Source organism: Cavia porcellus, unplaced genomic scaffold, assembly GCF_034190915.1.
Source record: "Cavia porcellus strain 051 isolate PalLab524CR breed Dunkin Hartley unplaced genomic scaffold, mCavPor4.1 scaffold_6, whole genome shotgun sequence".
NCBI classification, from domain to species: domain Eukaryota; kingdom Metazoa; phylum Chordata; class Mammalia; order Rodentia; family Caviidae; genus Cavia; species Cavia porcellus.
This window is the reverse complement of record NW_026947489.1, coordinates 48,053,183-48,075,326: the sequence shown is the minus strand read 5'-3', so window position 1 is coordinate 48,075,326 and position 22,144 is coordinate 48,053,183. Positions and strand designations below refer to the sequence as shown.

At 37.1% G+C, this 22,144-nt stretch overlaps 1 protein-coding gene and 1 non-coding gene across 15 annotated transcripts in view; one reads left to right on the top strand and one right to left on the bottom strand.

Annotated features, from left to right (window-relative positions):
- Braf (B-Raf proto-oncogene, serine/threonine kinase) overlaps positions 1 to 22,144 on the top strand; it is a 199,865-nt gene that overhangs the window by 20,877 nt on the left and 156,844 nt on the right. The gene's annotated exons all lie outside the window — the stretch shown is intronic.
- On the bottom strand, positions 20,845 to 20,951 carry LOC111758523 (U6 spliceosomal RNA). The gene has a single exon (XR_002792701.1). It is a non-coding gene; the product is annotated as a U6 spliceosomal RNA (small nuclear RNA).

Here is a 22,144-nt window from a genome sequence, read left to right as displayed (position 1 = left end):
AGTTTTTTCTTTCCTTTTTCTGATGAGGATGGCTAGGGTTTTGTCAATTTTAAAATCTTTCAAAGAACCAACTCTTTGATTCATTCTTTCTTTGTATTTTTTTTTGTTTAATCTTCAGTATGTTAGTTTCTGATCTGATCTTTATAATTTTTCTCCCTTGGATGAGCTTTTGAGTTAGCCTGCTCTTCTTTTTCTAAAGTTTGAGGTTCAACATTAAGTTGTTTATATGTGCTTGCTCTGATTTCCTATTATGAGTATTTATGTAAATTTCCTCTTAAGACTGCTTTCATTGTGTCCCCCAAGTTTGATATGTTGTATTGTCATTATTCAACTGTAAAAATTATAATTTCTTCTTAATTTCATCTGTGATCCATTAGTTGTTCAGTAGGGTACTACTTGATCTCCATGTGGTTATAAAGTTTTTGTGGTTTCCTTTTGTGTGGATTTCTAATTTCATTGCTCTGTGGTCTGATAGTATGCTTGGGATAATTTTAATTTCTTTATATTTACTTAAGCATGTTCTGTGGCCAGTAGATGGTCTATTTTGGAGAATGTCCCATGTGCAGTTGAAAAGAATGTATATTCTGATGTGGGGTAGAAGACTCTATAGACATCTACTAAGTCCATTTGCTCAAAAGTTTGGTGTAGTTTTAATATTTCATTATTGATTTTTTTTGTCTAGTTGATCTGTCTTTTTGTGGCAGTGGGGTATTGAGGTCTTCCAATACAGTTGTATTAGGACTTATTTGATTTTTCATGTCCGATAATAATTGTTTTATATAGTTGGGTGCGCTGGTATTTTTGGCACATATATTTATGATTGCTATCTCTTCTTCTTGGATTGTTCCCTTTATGAGGACGTAGTGACCTTCTTTATATCTCTTAATCAGTCTTGGCTTGAAATTCACTTTGTCTACAAATAGAATAGCTAGCTGCCTTTGCTTTTTTTTTTTATTTAAGGAGAAAAAAATAGAAAAAGGGTACAAGTTATGCAGAATTTCAGGAAACATAAACAGTAGGAAATCACTACTTAATAGATTACATATTGTTATCTTAGAAATAGTTGTTTAAGTTACAAAATTAAAGCATATAAAGTAGACTTTCAAACAGTGAGACTGGAAACAGTTTTGTTCAATGATCCAATAAAACTCAGTAATATGGTTATCTATCTTACACACTTAAATATATGTGCAGTTATATTCTTTAGAGCACTTTCTTTTCCTTTCTTTTGTACAATGACAATTACTCATTTTGGGTTTTATTACTCCCACAATTCTTATTACTTTTTTTTGAAGAGAGTAAAACCAAATGTGACATAACAGAATAGAGTCAGTCAAATCAAAAGGATGGACATAATAGATAATGTAAAAACAAAATACTAGGTGATCAACAATGGTTACCATACTGCCTCTTGCTATCTTAAAAAGAATTGCCTTTATCATCAGTTATAATAAAATTGAACAAAACAGTAAAGAATAAAACCAAAACATTGGAGACATTACAGGACTTTAAAAGAAGATAATAGTCAACCGGGATGGGCGTCATAATGAATCTTATTGTCTTCACAGTTTTGCCTATACTTTTGAACTTGGTACTATCAAGCAAAGCAGAATAGAGGAAAATCAGTCAAAGCAAGATGGTGAGGGCTATACAGGGTTTGAAATCAAGTTAATAGGAAATCAAAGTGGGTTACTATAATGTATCCTGCTTTTTAAAAATTTTTCCCTTAATTAAAAAGATAAAAATAAAAAATACTTTAAAAAAAGGAGATTGAGATAAAAGAGGGCATAACAACAAACCAGCGCAGGTCAAAGCATAACCATTTAAGCAAAATAGTGTTTCACCACAAGATATCCTGACATAAAAGTAGTTACCATAGTGTCTCGTTCCTTGAAATTTTGAGTATAACTTCGTATACTGTAGCACCAAACGTATCAAGACAATGTAAAACCATTCAAGAGAATGACAGTATTACAGGGTATTTAGAACCAACTATCAGAAAATGAACAATGGTTTCTATATAATCTCCTTGTCTATAAAAGTTTTTGCTTATATTATCACATATAATAAAATCCAATAAGATACAACCTGTTAAGACCAATGGAGACAGAAGAATAAAAACTTGATGGGACTTCAAAGCAAGATGATACTAAATCAGCACTCGCTATTATGATGTCTTGTTTTCTCCAAAACAGCTGTTCCTACCATCTGATCTTCTCTGCTTCATTTCTGTTGAGCTCTTTTTCTGTCGTTTGTTGTCAGTTTGTCTTGTTCATTTCACTTTCTGCTCCATTCTTTGTGGCCTCTCTGCCACTTTCTTAAGTCTTGGTATTTTCCTTTTTTTTAGAATATCCTGCAGTATTCTCTGTAGAATTGAATTGGTGCTTGCAAATTCCCCTAGTTCCTCTTTATCCTGGAAACACCTTGTTTTTCCATCAATTTCTAGGGACAGTTGTGCAGGATATATCAATCTTGGCTGGAGGTTATTGTCTTTCAAAGCTTGAAATATTTCCCCCCACGCTCTTCGTGATTTGATGGTTTGTGCCGAGAAGTTGCTGTAATTCTGATGGGTGTTCCCTTGTAAGTGATCTGTTTCTTGTCTCTGACGGCTTTTAGTATTCTGTTCTTATATTGGATTTCTGGAATTTTGATTATTATATGCCTGGGTGTAGCTCTGTTTGGGTTGTAGGTGGCTGGGGTCCTGTATGCCTCATACATCTGAGTATCTTTACCTTTTGCTAAATTAGGGAAATTCTCTTGGATTATTTCTGTGAATAGCTTTTGTAGTCCATTTGTTTGTGTCCCTCCTTCTTCTTTTATGTTCTTAATTCTTAAGTTATAGATCTTCTTATCATCTTCTAGCCTTTCTATTATTTCTGTTTGTTTTCTTGTTATTTTTAACGAGTTTTTCATTTCATGCTTCCATATTACAAATCTGCCCTCCAATTCAGGTAATCTATCCTTAGTTTCTTTCGAGCTGTTATGCCAGCTTTCGATAGAGTTTTTAGTTTCTTGATAATCTCTTTCAACCAAGTATTCTATGTTTTCTCTATTTTCTCCATCATACAATTCTCCCCTTTTTTTCTGTTCTTGCATTCCAGCATCTGTTTTTTCTTGGGTGGTGCTTAGCATTTCTGTAACTATTCTACTTGTATCTTGCTTTATTTCGTTAAATACTTCATTTTTAAACTCGTCTATGAGGCTCTGGAGATACCACTTTATCTTTATTGGTGCTGAGTCTGATATTGCATATGTTCTTGTCTTCCTTTGCATTTCCCTTTCCTGGATCAGTGTTCTCAGGATTGGGGACTGAGGACCATTTCTTGTTGCTTCTTCTTCCCATACTTTTGTTCCTTCCATACAAGCGAATGTAGGAGCCCCAATTTTTTTTCTTTGTCGGTTACAGTTTGTTTGAATTGCGCCGGCTAGGTATTCCCACCCACTGCAGTGTACTGGGGAGACACAGACCTCAGCAGCCTCTGCTGGGCCTGCCCCTCCAGGCAACCTACCGAAGGCTTCACTGCTAGGGTGCATCTCCAGGCGCTGGGACCTGGTTTGGGTTAGCCTACTGGTTCTTAGTCAGCAGTGTCACCCAGGCCAGGCACTCCCCACCAATCCTGCTTGAGAGGGGAATATGCGGCTAATGTCACTGTAGCGTCCTGTTCCGGCAAGTCTGCCTGGTCCCAGTATGTCCTTTGCTGGAGCCTCCTACTCTATGAAAGGGTCCCCGTTTCGCTCACTCACCACAAGTCAATGTGGGGCTCCCTGCTAGTCCTCTCAACTGCATTCGCAGATTCCCGCTCTCAGAGCTTTCACGTGTCTCTCTCCCTGCCCTGCAGATTTGGATGCAGCAGCGGCAGCAGGAAATTCAAATCGCAGCTTCCAGTGGTGCAGGTTCTAGCTTCCCGCACTGAGATTTTTATCTGTCCCTATTATAGCACCATGATTGGATTTCCAGTTGGTTTCTCTTAGCTTAGTTCATTCCTGGGTTGGGAGGGTGTATCTCCCCTTGCTTAGGACTCCTCGTACCGCACCATTCCTGGATTTTAAGTGGGGTATCTCAGAGAGCCTCCGTAGCTGCTGCTATCTATCCGCCATGTGGTCTCCTGCCTTTGCTTTTTTATGGGTTCTAGTTTGCATGGAGTATTGGTTTCCATCCTTTGACTTTCAGCTATGTGTTTCTTTTTGAATTAAATGTTTCTTGTATGAAGCATGTTGTTGAATCTTGCTTCATCATGGAAGTATCTTATTTCTCCATCAATTTTGAAAGATAGTTTTTGTGGGATACATCATTCCGGGTTGAAATTTGTTTTCCCCTAAAACTTGAAGTGCTTCACCCCAAGCGCTCTTTGACTTAAGAGTTAGTTTACCCTGAGAAGTCAGTTGTGATTGTGATGGGCTTTCCTTTATAGGTGATTTGTTTATTTCCCTGACAGCTTTTAAGATTCTATTCTTGTGTTCAATTTCTGGAATCTTGAGTTGATATGCTTGGCTGTAGGGGTGTGTGTGTGTGTGTGTGTGCATGTGTGTGGTTTTTTTGGTTTTGTTTTGTTTTGTTTTGATCGTTGTTAATTGGAGTTCTGTATTCTTCACTTATTTGTATGTCAGTTTCTTTTTCTCTACCAGGAAAGTTTTCTGTCATGATGTTTGTGAACATTTTTAAATATCATTTGTGGTTTCTCCTGCTTGTTCTTTGACTCCCAATTAATCTTAAGTTATTCTTCTTTGTCTCATCTAACAGCTGCTAGACTGATTTCTCATGGTCCTTGCTGGTTTTGAGAAATCTTTATTTTCCTGGCCGCTGACTGCAAGCCTGTCTTCAATACCTGAGATCCTGTCTTCACATTGGCCTACTCCGCTTTGAATACTTACAGTGGAGTTTTTAATTTTCTGGGATATCTGCTTGAATCTGCTTTATGGATTCCATTTGTTTCCTATGCTGTGCTTCCATAATTTGCTTAAGCTTGTCTATTTTTTTGGTCTGTGTCTGCTCTAACATCACTAAGCATGGAGTGTATTTTGGTAATCTCTGTAGTTATTTGAGAGATTATTTCTGATTTCATTTTTTCCAGAGCTTCAATTACTTTGTTGTTTGCACTTCAGAGATACCTCATGGGGGGGCTTTCAGATTGTCCCACCTCATTGCCTGCTAGGTTTGCCTTTTGTGAGCTGGATGTCTGGAGTTGCATCTTGTTTGTCTTCTCATTTCTTTTTAAATTTAATTCCTGGGGTGATGCTTGTAAGTTGCCTGTGATGGTTTGCTTTATTGGTAGTATTTAGGACACTTAGATGATGATTACTTTTCTGAGATATCTTCCAGGTATAGCTAGGTTTAGGGTTTTGAGTATGTTGGAAGATCTTATCTCTTCAGTTTGTGGGAGATGAGAAGTTGTTGCTCATTTGGCCTAGTCCCTGGTTCTTTGGCACTGTGCCACAATATTGTTTTTGTGACCCATAGTTAATCTCAGTCATGGAGTATCAGAGCCAAAAGCTGTTTACAGTTATGTCAATTTTGGCTATATTGGTCCGAATAGCATCAAACACAGCTTATAAAACACCAAACTAACCCTTAATTTCCAACTTTTAACCTTATGAACTAAATTTGTGATTATATAACAAAATTATAACAAACCAATAATTATATGTATACTATAAGTCTTTAATGTGTCAATTTTGCCCTTGGGGTTAAAATTCAAAATGTATTAAGGAGAAAATAGAGAAGTGGAAGAAGAGAGATTACAAGTAGGGATGGAGGACAAAGATGGATCCCATCAACTTGGAGAAACTGGTGCAGAAGACTGAAGGGAAAGAGAGACCGAAGAGATAAAAGGAAGAACAAAACAAAGCAGAACAGAACCACACCCAAAAAAGAAGTTCGGAACCATTCTCACAATCATAAAAAATAACAATGAAAGAGAAAAAGAAAAAACCTAAATTAAACAAACAAAACAGCAAAAAAAAAAAAAAAAAACATAATAAACAACAACAACAAAAAAAAAAACAAAGAAAGAAAAAGAAAAACAAGTAGCCCACATCCAGGATTCTCTCTGGGTTCATTTGTAGACAGCCTGTGGCCACAAGAGTCCTGGTTCATGCCACTCTACCCCCGCAAGCCCGCAGTTACTGTATGTGAAATAGTAGATAGCCTTAGCAGGCCTGCCCTGACTCACTGAGCTTACAGCAGTCCCAGCAGTCTCCACGGCCTGGCCCAGCTAGGAGCTGCTGGAGGGAGCTGGTTGCAGTCCTGTTCCAGGCTTTATCTAGCCCAAATCCAGAATGGCTCCCTGCTAATTGCTCTCTCCTGTAACGGGACTGAGCCTCCTCACTCAGTGCCAGCCAGTGCAGTCTTCCAGGTCTGCCGCTCCCCTCCACTGCCACATCTCTCTACAGAGGCCTTGAGAGTCACCAGCCGTGTCTGTTACCATGGGTTGCCAGGTTTGAACAGATCCTCTCGTGTAGTGAGTCCAGCTTAGGGCAGAGACGCTGCCAGCTATCACCTTTTTCCTTGTTCAAGTTTTTCTTTCCACTCTCTGTGGGCCTCAAGTCTCACTGTAGATTCTTCCTGAGTCCAGGGGACCCACTTCTTTGTTGTCTTCCTCACGGTGCAGCATCTGGACATGACTCTCGGAGAGGCTGTTTTCTGTGCTGCTTACCGCTCTGCCATCTTCCCAGAATTCTTAACTTTTTTTAAAAATAATGAGATCTGTACTTTTTTGGTGTTGGAGCTAGAACCAAGGGCTTTGCAGATGCTAAGCATACACTGTACCATTAAGCTACATCCAGCCCCACACATTTTATACTTAATATTAATGTACTTCCAGAGAATTTTAGATAGGGAACAAGTAACAATTCAGATGGTTCTTCCAATCCTATTCTGTCCTTTTAGTTTTTATATGACTATAGTTCTAACATTGACTGTGTTCTACCTGTGTGTTCTCCCTACGCGTGCCTTCTCATAGTAACAGAAAGCTACCCAGTCTCATTGCATTCAATTCAGTGCCTGAGTTTTGCTGCCATTTCTTGATCTTCCTTCTCCCTCCTTATGCTATGTATTGAATTTCTTGTGACACTAAATGTGTTAACTGTACTCATAACTGTAGTATGAGATTAAACTGAGATGATGAATATGTGTGATCAACAAATAAATTTTATTATGTTAAAAGGGTGAGAGTGCCACCAAGAGATACACCCTCCAAAAGCACATCTCCAGCTGCCCACCTCCAGCTAGCTTCACAGCCTAGCAGCACACTGAACTGTGTCCATCAGTGGACTAATAACCCGCTGAGTACGGTACCTCCTGATCTAGTCATCTCTCCACAAGTCTTGTAGTCCAGTCAGTTTGGTGATTAAGATTAGCTGACACAAAGACAAAAGATAAGTAGGTTTAAGATTTTCCTTTCAGAACTCATTGTTGATTTTTAAAAAATATTTCAATGACATACTTAGAACTTTTTGTAGTCATGACTGACTTAAACCTGTTGGAGTGTTTACCACATTCCATTAACATTGTCGTTAAACCACACAGCTCTTTTGAATACAAATTCTTTTATCACTGAGTTTTATCCTCAATCTTCCCTAATTGAATTAAAGAAACATGAAGTGGTGTGTATTGATGAATTCTTATAAGCTACTCATAGGAATGAAGTAACACCTTAGTATGATAATAGGAAGATTGTCTCATGACTTTATTGGGAAAATGATAAAGATTATGATTTGCATTTTGGCTTCTTTGTTTGTTTGTCTTTGGTTTTGTTTTTTCAAGATTGGACCTCACTTTGTAGTGTAGGCTGGCCTTGATCTCACCATGTAGCTCAGGCTGGCCTCAAACTTCTGGCAATATGTCTGCCTCAGTTCCTGAGTGCTGAGATTACAGGTGTGTGTCACTGCGTTTGGCTTGCATTTTGGTGTTTTAAAAGCCCTTTACGTTGTCATAAATTCAAAACTACATTGGTGATTTTTGCATAGCCATTTCATACAGTTGCAGGTATCTACATATTCAATAAATATGAGTGTCAGGTGTGTACCAGGTAGTAATATGAATGTTTAAGGATGTTTGGTTTGGTTTGGTTTGGTGTGCTGCTAGAGATGAAACCTGAGAATTATGCATGGACCATGACATCTTACAACTCCTCTATCCCCTCTCCTCACTCCACCATCCCCACCTCTTTTTTTTGAGATAGGAACTCCTTCACTTGCCCAGACTGGGCTTTAACTTGCAGTTCTCCTGCTTCAGCCTCCTGAATAATTGGGATTACAGACAAGTGCCACTAGTCTGCTAAGAGTATGTTTGAAAATAATATTCAGCTATATTCTGGTGGTGGTGGTGTGTTGGGGTTGGGGAGACACACAAACCATAGGCACACAAAAAGGAAAATTTATATAGTAATACGTTTGAAGGCATTAAGTACTATGAAAATACGAAAATAAAGCAGGGTAGGGCTAGGGAAGGAAAGTTGCAATTTAAAATAGGGAGATAAAGGTAGGCCTCATTTGGGAAGGTAGTATTTGAACAAAGCTCTAGGAGGTCAAAAAACAGCACGCAGAAGGAAGTAGTTCAAAGGTTCTGTGCCAAGAGTATACCTCACTTGTTTAAGAAACAAGAGGCCAAAGTTGCTGGAGTAACTCAAAAGCAGAAAGATAAATTGGAAATGAAATTCTGGAGGGAAGGTATGGCCAAGGACCACTGTAAGAACTTTAACCTTTGCACTAAACAAAAAGGGAAGCAATTCAGGGTTTGAGTAACCAGAGCTGATCTTACATTTTAACAGAAGTGCTTTGGTTGCTAAGTAGACAGTACAATGTAAAGGGGCAAAGTATAAGCAGGAGCACAAGTGAGGAAACCCTTGGTCACAGTGGTGGTAATACAAATATTAAGAAGTTGTCAGATTTTGTATGTTTTGAATATAGATCCAGTAGGATGTTTGATGGATTGAATGTGAGGTGTGCAAGAAAAAGGTGTCAAGGAGGAAGAAGGCACAGATCTGGAATTCAATTTAGGACATGCCAAATTTGAAATCTGTATTAGCTATGTAAGATGTTGAGTCAGTGATTGAATATAGGCCTCTAGGGTCTGTGGCAGATCATTCACTGTATCTGTTTATCATTTTCCTTGTGGTGTACAGATAGGCAGCGTTTTCCCCTTGCAGTTAGATGTGGTTCTATGATTGAATTCTGGCCAGTAGAAGAGGAGTACAAATGATGTAAACCACTTCTAGGCCTGGCCCACACAAATATTCTCTATCTTGTTTTCTCTTTCTGAGAGCTGAAATGATTTCTAGGGTACTTTGAAAGCCACATGTTTTAACTGATAGATTGTCATCAGCCTCGGTTACTGAGAAAATCAATAAACTTCATTGTGCTTGAGTCTTTAATGCCTTGTGGGTATTATAGCAGTTAGCCAACCCTAAATTTGGACATTTAGATGGTATTTAAAGGTGGGAGACTGACCGATGATGTGTGCTTCTTAAGGAATAATGAGTGTAAAAAGGAAAAGGAAGAGATCCGCAGTTGGTGTAAGGAGGAAAACCTGAGGAAGAACAACCAGTGAGGTCAGATCAAATGAAGAAAGTTTACTAAGAGTGGTCAGTTGTATCAAATGTTCCTATTAAACCAATTAAGGTAAAAATTCAGAAATTATCAGAATTAACAAAATTTGCTGATGATCTGCACAAGAATAAAGCATTGAGGTGGGGGGCTCAGGAAGACTTTAGAATGGTTTTGTTATGTTTTGTTTTAAGGAAGGTCTCACTGTGTAGTGCAGGATGGCCTTGAACTGGTCTTTGTAGTCCAAGTTGGCCTTACAAGTGCCGGAATAACAGGCCTGTGTAATCACACCAAGTGCAGGAAAACTTTTTGATTGGAATGATTTTAGGAGGAAAGGGGAAACAAAAATTGTGAGTGCTGTGGTTTGGGTGTGGTTTGTCCCTTGCAGGTTCTTGTGGTTGGTCTCCAGTGTGGTAGTATTGAGGTGGTGGAACCTTTGAAGAGCTGGGGCCTTGGCCCAGAATTGTGGCTCAGTGTTGTTTAAAAAGAAAGGAAAGAAAGAAAGAGAAAAGAGAGAGTGTGGGTTTTTATAAAGGAGGCTACCACTATGCCTTGGCCTCTCTGTATGCAGCTACTTCCCTTCCTGCTTTTCTGCCATGTTGAACCACAACCAGTGGCCCTGACAGTCCTCCGGTACCATGCTGTTTGGATCATCCAGCCCCCAGAATTGTGAGTCAAATAATTTTTCATTTTATAGGTTAATCTGCCTTAGGGTTTGTTTTTGTTCTTGTTTGGGGGGAACACAGAAATGGAACCATGGCAAATGAAGGAAGTAGGGTCAAAAATTTTTATTTAATGATGAAAAATTTAAGGGCGTATAATACTAGGAATGAGCCATCAGAGGAAAAACAGTGATTTTGGGATAAGAATTGCTTAAGCAAAGCCGGGCATGGTGGGGCATGCCTGTAATCCTAGCATTTGAGAGGCTGAGGCAGGAGGATCATTGTGAGTTTGAGACCAGCCTGGCTACAAAGTGAGTTCAAGGCCAGCTGGAACTGCATAACAAGACCCTGTTTCAAAAAGGAAAAAAGAATTGCTTAAGAACACTTTGCAGAGACAAGAGGAAAAATGACTTTGCATACAAGTAGAAAGAGTAATTTTCAGTAGAATACTTTATAATAATAGGAAAAAAGCAGAATGTGTGATAAGAAATGATGCTAAATCAGTAGATCTGGATGGTAGAGTCTCGTTCTAGTCCCTTCCAATTGCATCATTTTTTTCTGACGAAGTAGGAAGTTATTGGCCTCAAATGAATGTTGGGAATATAGTGTGATGTGGTTTTTTGTTTTTTTGTATTTTGCAAAGCTGGGGTATGAACCTGGGGAGTGCTGAACTACAAGGATTTATGGTGTCTTACAGAGAAAAATGAACGTACAAAAGTTGTTTAGCTGCATTTGAGAGTGGAGTAGGGACAAACAGTACAGTTGATGACAAAATGAGCTCTCTGGGCAGCACTGTGAGTCCCCTGCCTTTTTGGTATGGATCTGTTTGATGTGTTTTTATTTTTTATTTTTATTTATTTATTCATTTTGATACTGGGAATTGAACTCATGACCACATGCTTATAAGACAAGCCCTTACGCCACTGAACTAAATCCCCAGCCCCTTTGGTGTGGGTCTTTTGCACAGAGTTAAATGTAACTTGTAAAGGCAGTTTAGACACATAGTATAAGTCATTCACATTTTGACACAAACATAGTATCATTGGAAAATAGAACATGAATTATTACTTACTGTAGTATCTGGCATCATCTTGCTATAAATTTAAGCTAAGTTTGGAAAGATCTGGTAACTGATTTTTTAAAAAGTTTTCTTCTCTGTCTGGCAAGCTGGTGTCTGGTGTCTGTCTGGTGCTGAATTCAATTCCCAGTACCAAAAAATTTTTTTTCCTCATTCTTTCCGTATTGAATATTTATTGTTTTGCAAAATAGCATCCCCATCACTGCAGTCTGACTTTCATACTGTACAGTGAACCAGTTGCTATGCTGTTTTCTTTTAAATGCTTTCCAGTCTGACTTGTCTTGTCTTTGCTCATTCTTTTCATATTGCCGGCCCTTGTTCTCACTCCTCAAACTTCCAAACTTTCCTTCCATACTTACTTTGCCTACCATTTATTGTGGGAAGCCTTCTTTAATCTCTTTAAGATTTAGCTAGGTGGCCTCTGATTTTATCACATCCCGGAGTTTACCTGTATCTCTTTTATTCGCTACATTGTATTGTAGTTTTTTTTGTTGGTTTCAGCTATCAACACTATTGAGTTAGACTTTCTGTGATGATAAAAATGTTCTGTGCTGTCTTAGGTAGTAGACAGTAGCTATATGTATGCAGCTGTTGTACACTCACAATTTACACAGTAGGACTGAAGAACTAAATTTTGAATTTTATTTCTATTTAAAATTAAATGGTATCAGAGCCAGGCATGGTGGTACACACCTGTAATTCCAACAGTTGGGAGGCTGAGGGAGGAGGATTGCCACCCTGGGCTACATAGTGAGTTCAAGGCCAGCCTGAACTGCATAGCAAAGCTGAATCTCAAAAAAACCAAAAACTAAAACAACAACTACAAAATGTTAAATAATGTCATGTTGCTAGTGTCTCCCTTGATCAGTGCAATTCTAAACTTAACTATTTATATATTTATGTGTATATGTTTGTTTATTTACAAGAAAAGGGTCTTCCAGTGTTGCTGAGGCTGGCCATAAACTAGATTCAAGTGATTCTCCTACCTCAGCCTCTGGAGTAGTTGGGACTCTGGGCAGCTTCCACCTCACCCAGCTTCTAAAGCCTTTTAAAGTTCTGTGGGATTTGTATTTTGTCTTTAACAATGGTATCGTATACTGCTAGGTAAATAACTGAATTTGTTTTCTGTATTAGTCCAGGTTGTTATCAACTCACCTGGAATGTGGCACTCATTTAAATTCTCTTTAACCACAGCTTTTCAGTTTATTTTCAAAACTGTATTGATTTCAGCAGAACTGAGTTCCCAGTCCTGTAACATTAGAGGTTTTCTTCCCCTTTAGGACTGGAAAGTTGAGTGTTACAAGGTTATTGCAGTTGTTTAAGGCAGTGATGGCAAACTTTTTAGAACTTTCAATGATAATTAACAGCTGCTGCAGCACTCAGTGCCATAGGTTCACCAATACTGGTTTAAGTAGGGGCTGGCTTGTGCTAAGGAAGGAATTTATAGGCGAGGCTTTGGTTTGTGAGAATGAGAACACCACTTTGTGTTTCAACCAAAGCCGTTCTACCACATGTATTTTATGTAAGTTTTACTTCAGATTTCAGTGCAGAATGGAGCTTTCAAAAGTAATTTTGTGTGTGATGCTGTGGATTTGACCTGAGTCTATACCACTGAGCTATATCCCTAGCCCGAGAGATAACATTTTTTGACAATTGAATCCAGGGTACTCACACTGAGCTATATCACAAGCCCTTTTTTTATTTTTTAATTTGAGACAGGATCTTTGCTAAGTTGTCCAGTGTTTGAACTTGACAGTCTCCTGCCCCAGCCTCCCAGGGTTCTGCGATTATTAAGCAAATGCTGCTACATCCAGCTAAAATAACACTCTTAACTGAGAAGAGAAGGCATGTACACAGCAGTATCTGAGTAAGAACCAAAGTAGGTGATGCAGTAGTTCAGAAATGGAAGATTATCTATGGACTATTAAAGACGACATAACGTAGTTTAACTAGGCAGATAGCGGAAGGGAAAAGGCAATGAAATTGTAAAAGGCAGTGGAAATAGAACCTACAAAGAATTAGAATTGGAAATATGTATGGTACTTTGGGTTAAAGAATAAAATAATTGATTATAGTTGCAAATTTTATGATACAAAATTTGACTGAAGTAGATGGGACAGAGACAAGCCAGGTTGCCCTTCCCATGAGTCAGCAGAAACCATGCTGAGACTGGGAGGAATACAACTAGAAGCTACTTTGCCCCTCCCAGGAGCCATACAAACCGTACTGGGCACAGGGAGGAGAGACAAGCTAATTGGCCCTTCCTGTGAGCCAACCGGAACTCAGGCTGAGAAACAAGAAGCACCTCCTCACCTCCCATAAGCAACCAGCAGATTCATAGGACAGGCTGAGTTGATAGTAACCGAGTTACAGAAGCAACTAAATGTTTTTATTGTTTGACTTTGCAAGCCTAAGGCTGGTAGCCTGAGCATCTATTAGGAGGATAACAGAACGCACTATAGCAAATATGGGGGATTTCCTTCTGTCTTATTTTTGAAATTCAATGTTTTGCACTGTTTTGTTCCAATTTATAGTTCTATTAAGTGTCCTGTTTTGATTGATTTTATCCTATTTTGTTTTATTTGATTTTACTATATCTGATGGTGTGGGCAACTATTTTGAAGATAACAAGAGATATTGTGGTAGCCATTGTAGATTTCTTCTTATCCTGTTTTGAAGTTCTGTACCACTTCACTGTTTTGTTTTGATTGGCCTTATTCTGTTTTATTGTTAGGTTTTATTCTCTTTAAAATAAAAATAGATGGGACTGAATTATGGAAAAGAATGATACACTGAGAAAATTTGCACTTCTGTTATATGCAGTGGGGTGAAATCCTTGAAAGTGTTTTGGTTATTACAAAGATAGGGGAAGAGACATTATTAACATATGGTGAGCAAAGACCACAGAAAGTCAACCCATCACATTCAAAACAGTCTGTACATTTAAGAACTGTTTCAAGGTGCTATATCACTTCAAATGACATCCTAGATTTTGATGGTGTAGGTAAAAAAAAAAATCATAATGATCTAAGTTTAGAGATTATCTCTTGTTGAGTGTGGTGTCACATGTCTGTAATCCCAGCACTTGGACAACTGAGGCGGGAGTATTACCGTGAGTTCGAGGCCCATCTATGCTACAAAATGAGTTCAAGGTACCCTGAACTGCATATCAGGAACTTACCTCAAAAAAAAAGAAAGAAAGAAAGAAAAAAAATCAACTCTTTCATGTACAAGAAGTTCATAATACATTTGTATACTAACATTTTCAGGAATTCAGTTACGTATATTAGAGGACTATCAGAATTTTTGTTTATAACTTTATGGAGAACTTACCACTTTAGAACAGTGTGTAATTGATGACAACATGACAGCATTTGTGATTCACATACTCTTCCCTGTAGGCTAAACTTCCAACTGTCAGAGTCACAGTGATTCTGTGTATAGTATAGATGGAGATAACTCTCATTATGTTGTTTATTATAGTTGCCTATATACTTTGAAATATTTTATTATAGTTCATATTTTTTTCATGTACTTGGTAGAGAGAATTACTAGTAGTAGTTGGTATTAGTAGTAGTTGGCAGTAGTAGTTGGTTTCTAAACTTGTACTTAGGCAGTTCTCTTAATTTTCATTTAGGGTAGTATAGGTAATGTTGCAAAATAGTTCTTTTTTAAAAAATTTTATTTAAAGAAAGACTAAGCAAAACAGAAAATAGGTAGAAATAATATATACATTCAGAGAAAAAAATAAACAGCAAGAAATCACAAGTTGATGTTTACATATTGTCGTTTTACAAATAGTTGTTCAAGGTACAAGAGTGGAATATGTAAAGTGGGAATTCAAACAAGACTGCAAACAGTTCTGTTCAACTGTCCAACAAAAACTTAGTAACATGGTTTTCAATCCTATACACTTAAACATACATGCAGTTATCCATATCCTCATTTATGTTTAGATTAAACAAACTAAAGCAGGTTAAAATCATTCTGTACAAAGAATAATAGTATTGCTGGATTTCACATCATGACACTCTGTGATCAGCTCTGGGTACTGTAGTGCCTTTTTTAAAAATTTAATTTAAAGAAAGACTAAACAAAACAGAAAAGGGGTAGAAATAATACATAATTTCAAAGAAAAACATTAAGAAATCACTAGTTGATGATTACAGATTATCTTCTTACAAATAGTTATTCAAGATACCAAAGTAGAGTATATAAAGTGAGGATTCAAACAGTGAGATTGCAACCAGTTCTGTTCAACTATCCAACAAAAACTTAGAAATATGGTTATCAATCCTATACACTTAAACATATATGCAGTTATTCATATCTTCAACTATATTGACATTGAATAAACCCAAGCAGGCTAATATCACTCTGAACAAAGAATAATACTATTGCTGGGTTTCACATTATGACACTCCAGGATCAGCACTGGGTATTTTAGTGTCTCTTTTTCTTCAAAGTATCTGTTCATTTCACCATGTGTCATATGTTCAGTTCTCATAAACTGTTTATAGATTCTACACATGCATGAGTCTTAACATGTATTTCTATCCTTTCTATATTAGAGGGAGAAACAAAACAAAGCATGGCAAAACAAAACATTCCTATAAACACATGAAACGAAAAAAAACCATATAAGACCATTGTACAAAGAGATCTACCATAGTTCCTGTGTTGTCTCTTGCTATCTCCATAGAATTATATCATCAGACATAGTATAATTGAATATATCAGTACATAACAGTATTAATAAAAACACAACTTTGTATATAGTATAGAACTTCAAAACCTGGCAGTTATCAAGCCAGAATGTGTATTGTAGAGTCTTGTCATCTTCAGTGTAGTTGCCTATACTCTCAGACTTGATACTATCAGTCATATCAGTTTTGAATAAAATCTTCTCTGCCTCATTTCTGTTATGGTCTTGTTTGCCATCAGTTGTTTGCTTATCTTCTTCATTCTGTTTTCTACTCCATTCATTGAGGCCTCTCTGCTACTGTTCCTGGAATCCTAGTATTTTTCTCTCTCTCTCGAATGCCCTGCAGTATTTTCTGTAGACCTGGATTGGTGGTTGTGAATTTCCCGAGTTCCTCTTTGTCTTGGAAGTATCTTGTTTCTACATTAGTTTCTAGAGACAGTTTAGCAGGGTATATCAATCTGGGCTGGAGGTTATTTGCTTTCAGGGCTTGGAATATTTCACTCCAGGCTCTTGACTTGATGGTTTGTGTCAAGAAGTCTGCTGTTATTCTGATGGGCCTTCCTCTGTAGGTTATCTGTTTCTTGTCTCTAACAGCTTTTAGTATTTTGTTCTTATATTGAATTTCTGGGATCTTGATTTTTTATTATATGCCTGGGTGTAGCTCTGTTTTGGTTGTAGGTGGCTGGAGTTCTGTATGCTTCATATATCAGAATATCATTTCCTTTTCCTATGTTTGGGAAGTTTTCCCTAATTATTTCTGTGAATAAACTTTGTAGTTCCTTTGTTTGTACCCCAGCTTCTTCACTCATGTTCTTTATTCTCAAATTATAGATCCTTTTGTCATCTTCTAGCCTTTGTATTGTTACTGCTTGTTTCCTTGTTATTTTTAAAAAGTTTTCCCTTTCATACTCCCACATTGCAAAATTGTCCTCCAGTTTGGATAATCTATCCTTAGTTTTTTTCAAGCTGATTTGCCATCTTTCCATAGAGTTTTAATTTCCTGGTGATCTCTTTGAATCTGCTTCATGTATTGTATATTTTTTTATATTCTTCATCAAATGGTTCTCTCCTTTGAGTTCCTCCCTTCTTCCATCTGTGTCTGCTTGAGGGGTGCTTAGTATCTCTTTTATTAATTTTCTTATATCTGCTTTATTTGACTAAATATTTCACTTTTGAACTTGTCTATGAGGTCTCGAATATATCTCTTTTCTTAAATTTTTATTTATTTATTTATTTTTTGGTCTTTTTCCTTTTTATCGGTACCAGGGATCGAACTCACAACTGCCTGCTTGCAAGGCAGGCGCTTATGCTGCTGAGCTAAATCCCCAGCCCCTTCGAATATATCTCTTTATGTCCACTGGTGTGTCTGATATTGCATGTTTGCTGTTCTCATTCTCCTTTGTATTTACCTGTCCTGGGTCAATGTTCTCAGGGTTGGGACCTGGGGACTTTTTGTTATTGCTTCTTCTTCCCGTCTTTTTTGCTTCTTCCAGGAGGCCCCAGTTTCTTTCTTTGTTGGTTACAATTCTTCTGAAGTGCGCTGGCTAGATGACCCTTCCCACTGCAGTGTGCTAGTGAGTTGCAGACAGGGACAGCATATGGTGGTCCCTCCCCTCCGGTTCAGTCAAGCACTGTGGCCTCCACTGTATTACTTTGCATCACCTCCCCTCCGGGTGGCAGCAGCTGGAGTGCAGCTGCAGTGACAGTGAAGGCGGCAGCAGTGGCTGCAGCCGCAGACTTTGCACCGCCTCCCCTCCAGGTCAGCTGCGGTGGCAGGGACAGGGGCAGCCAGTGGGCACCCAGTGACTCCTGGCCAGTGGCAACAGGTCTCACGGGCGGCAGCTGGTGTCACAAAATAGTTCTAAAAAGAGGAAATAAATTTCTGTTTTCTGTAATGGTGGCCTGGGTTAAGATGAACCCTTTTAATGAAAACAACAAAAATCTTGGAAATGTTATTAAACAAACCTTAAGGAATTGAATAGCCAAACGCATGGTAGAGAGCTGCCAGGCCAAATTCTAGGAGAAAGAAAGACCTACGAAGAAAGAAGAGAATGGAGTAGTTTGATATATGCTGAAAGTTAGAAAATATCTTTTTACATAAATAGTTTTAGAAAAATTTGGGCAAGTTGATTTATGCTTTTACTTTATAATGTTGAAAAATCCTGGGAAGATTAAATGCGAAGTGTAAAACTTTTAGAAGATAATACTAAAATACGAACTATCTTGTTTCTATCTTGTTTTTATTTGGAGAGGTTGGAAAACTAAATTTTTTCTTAGTAAAGATGACATTATTCTAAGATTCACCATTATTTATTTTTCTGTCTCTAAAATAGAAGATTGCAAGTAGTCATAAATGCTATTGATTATAAAATGCACTTCAGTATTCACATTTTTATTTGAACATCTTAAAAATAAAGACATAAACACTTTTCCTAAACCTCTTTATATCCAACGAGGATTCAACTTAGAATCCTGACTAAGTTAGATGCATTTCTAAAGTGAGGAGACAAAGAAAATAGAGAAGCTCTCTTTCAACTGGTTGACATGCTTATGAGATCTGAGTGTTTAAAAGCAGCTGAAGTATTGGAACTGACATTCCAGGCTTCGTTGCCAGCTTCATGGGTGTGTACTTCATGGGTAGTTCCAGGGGCAGCAGCTTCCAGACCTCTTGCTTACAGAGTGCAGTTTATGCCCTTACTTTAGTGACTGAGTCCAAATTCTTAATCCTGTTCTTTTGAGTAACTTATGTGCATCTTGGTTTTTTTTTTTTTTTTTTTTCTTTTCTACATTGACTCTTGACTGGTAAATTTTTATTGACTTAGGGCAGAGATGGTGAACCAGTCCTAATCTTTATTATTTTAATCACTTATAAATGTATAGTTCAGTGACCTGAAATATGTTCAATATTCTGTATAATAATCACCACTATCTATGCCAAAATTTTTTCATCTTTCTGAATAAAAGCTGTGTATACTTTAGTCATTAGGAACATACAAATAAAAAACCATAATGAGCTGGCATTTCACACTTAGTAAAATTACTATAATTTTTTTTTTCTTTTTGGTACCAGGGATCGAACTTACGACCTCACACTTGCCAGGCAGGTGCTTATACCACTGAGCTAAATCCCCAGCCCAAGATTACTATAATTTTTTTAAAGAGGAAAGTAAATGTTAGTGAGCATATGGAAAACTTGAAACCCTCATATATGGCTGGTAAAATTATACAACTACTGTAAAAAACATGTTGACAATTACTTGAAAAGCTAAACATAGAATTACCCTTCAGCTCAACAAGTCTAGTCTTAGTAGTTCCAAAAAAATTGAAAACAGATCTTGAACAGAACTTGTAGGCTAATATTCACTGTAGTATTATTCACAACCAAAGGTAGAAATAACTTGTGCCATCAATAGATGAATAAACAAAATATAATATATATGTCAAATGATACATTATTTAGCCATAAAAAAGAATAGAATTCTGATACATGCTGAAACATGGATGAATTTTGAAAATGTTGTGGTAAGTAAAATAACTAGGCACAAAAAGGCAAATGTTACATGATTTCTCACATTATGAGTGACATAGAACAGGAAGGTAGAACACAGAAGATAGAATAGGCTTGGGGTGTAGATGAGGGGTAGAGTACTTGCTTGGTATGCATGAGGCCCTGGGTTTAATCCCCTGGCACTGCAAAGAATAAAAAAAAAAGAACATAGAGTAAAGGTTGTCAAAGGGAAGAGGGAGGAAGAAATGGGAACTATTGTTTCAGACAGCAGGTCAGAATTTAGTGTCAAATGAACTTGGTTTCACCTCTCACATAATGCAAAGTTTCTCTCATAGCATTCATTGGGTGAATGATTATGCATTCAGTCAGGTATCCTTAATGGTAAGGCAGTTCATTCCTTTGTTAAATATCTTTACTATTAATAAAGATACTTCCCAATATGGAACCCAAAATACCTTCCTTTAATTTCTATCTCTGTATTCTACTTTCATCCTGATTTAATTTCCTAGAACATCACAGGTTTCTACCCCTCATTATTTGACAGTCAGATTCAGATGTAACATAGCCTTTTAGATATCTCTGACTTGGATTACTTGCTGTTTACCTTCAGATGTAGATAGCCCTACTCTCTTTATTTTACTCTTTTGGTCATCAGTCACTTACTATCTATTTTTACTTAGTACTCAATCTTTTCTTCCCCTACCCTTAGTACTGGGGATTGAATCTAGGGCTTTTGCACTGAGCTACAACCTATCCCATTTTAGTTTAATTTAGGTTAGTTAAGTTTTAAAATTTTCAGACAGGACTTTGCTAAGTTATAAAGTTACCTAGCCTGGGCTCAAACTTGGAATCTTTCTGCCTCAGCTTCTAAGAGTGCTGCGATTGAAAGTGTGAACCACTACATCCAGCTAAAACGTTACTTCTTTTCTTTAAAATTTGTATTTTTATTTAAAGAAAGACAAAACACAATAGAAAATGGGCAGAAATAGTACATACTTTCAGAGAAAATAAGTACAGTAATAAATCACTAGTTGATGTATACATATTGTCCCTGCACAAATCTTTTGTTTAAGATACACAAGTGGAACATATAAATGGGAATTCAACCAGGGAGACTGCAAACAGTTCTATTGAACTGTCCAATAAAAACTAAGTAATATGGCTATCAATCCTATACACTTAGACATGTACGCATTTATCCATACCTTCATTTATGTTGAGACCTAACAAAGCTTATTAGATTAAAATCTTTCTAAACAAAGATTAATCATAACACTCCAGAATCAGCACTAGATACTTCAGTGCCCCTTTCTTTCCTTCAAAATATTTCTTCATTTCATCATGTGTCAAAAATATGGAAGGCTTCACAAATTTGCGTGTCATCCTTGCACAGGGGCCATGCTAATCTTCTCTGTATTGTTCCAATTTTAGTATATGTGCTGCCGAAGCAAGCACAAAAACTTTACTTCTTTAAAAAAAAAATTAGTACATGTTTGCAGTATATAATGATTACATTCACTGTGGAGAGTTGGTATTTATACTTAACACAATTTGATTCTTTTTATTTCCCCTTCTCCTTCCCTTCCTCCCCCTTCTTTCGGTATCTTAGTCCCCTTCCCATTTGCAAAAGATTTCTGTTTCCTATTTTCTGTCTTTTATTTTGCTCTTTGAATTATTTGATACAAGAAAAACAATTTGTTATTTAGGCTTGTGTGTCTGATTTATTTTACTTAACCGTTAAGGTTTCAAGTTGGACCCTCACTTTCCTACAAATGACTCAAGTTTAACCTTTTTTTATGGCAAAGTAGGCACCATCGTGTATATTTTTCTTTATCCATTCATCTGTTGATGGACATATAGACCACTTTCAGGATTTAGTTGTTATGAATTGTGCTGCTATAAACATGGATATGCATATATCACTATAATATGGTATCTTTAAATATTTCAGGAAGATACCTAGGAAGGAAAGCGCTGGGTTGAATGGAATTTCTAGCTTTAGTTTTATGGGGACTCTCCATGCTCATTTCCATAGTTATTTGTATTAGCTTGCATTCCCACTAACAATGTTTCAGCCTTTTTTTCAGCCTTTGCAGCATTAGTTAGTATTTGAGGTTTTTTGTTGTTTACTTTTTGTTTTTTAGACAGGATCTCACTATGTAGTTCAGGCTGTCCCTAAACTCACTGTGTAGCTGGTCTTAAACTCATAGAGAGCCTCCTGTTGCAACCTCCCAGGCGCTGGGATTATAGACATGTACCACCACACCTGGCTTGATTTCTGGAGAATGTTGGTGTTAGATCTTCTTTGAAGTTTTATGCAGAATTCAGTGATGAATCTGTCAGGTCCTGGGCCTTTTTTAGTTGCTAAGTTTTTATTATTACCTCAATTTGATTGTTACTGAATTATTCTGAATTTTTGTATCTTCTTGATTATATTTTGATTATATATATATATATATATATATATATATATATATATATATAACAGTGTTCATTATTACTAGAATCTCCAATGTAATCATGTACAAGTTTTCAGGGTAAACTAGTAATAATCTTGAATTTCAACAGTGTCTGTTGTGGTTTTACCTTTTTCATTTCTAATTGCTTTTTTTTAATATATCTTTTTTTTTTTTTTTTTTTGGTCTTTT